Here is a 243-nt window from a genome sequence, read left to right as displayed (position 1 = left end):
AGGCATCAATAATCATCATCACATATATGACCACATCATATATCTCAATCATTCAACAACATCAACCATTCAATGCCTATCCTAGGGCCTCTAGCCTAAGTATTTCCTACCACATTACATATTGATACGGGAAACCGAAACCATACCTTAGCCGATTTTCCCAAGTTCCACCGGAGCACTTCCAAATCACTTATCCACAAGCTCTCAAGGCCTCAACACCTCCAAGAATAGATTTTTCACCAG

The sequence above is a fragment of the Arachis duranensis genome, chromosome 9 (genome assembly GCF_000817695.3).
Source record: "Arachis duranensis cultivar V14167 chromosome 9, aradu.V14167.gnm2.J7QH, whole genome shotgun sequence".
NCBI classification, from domain to species: Eukaryota; Viridiplantae; Streptophyta; class Magnoliopsida; order Fabales; family Fabaceae; genus Arachis; species Arachis duranensis.
This window is presented reverse-complemented; position numbering follows the sequence as displayed.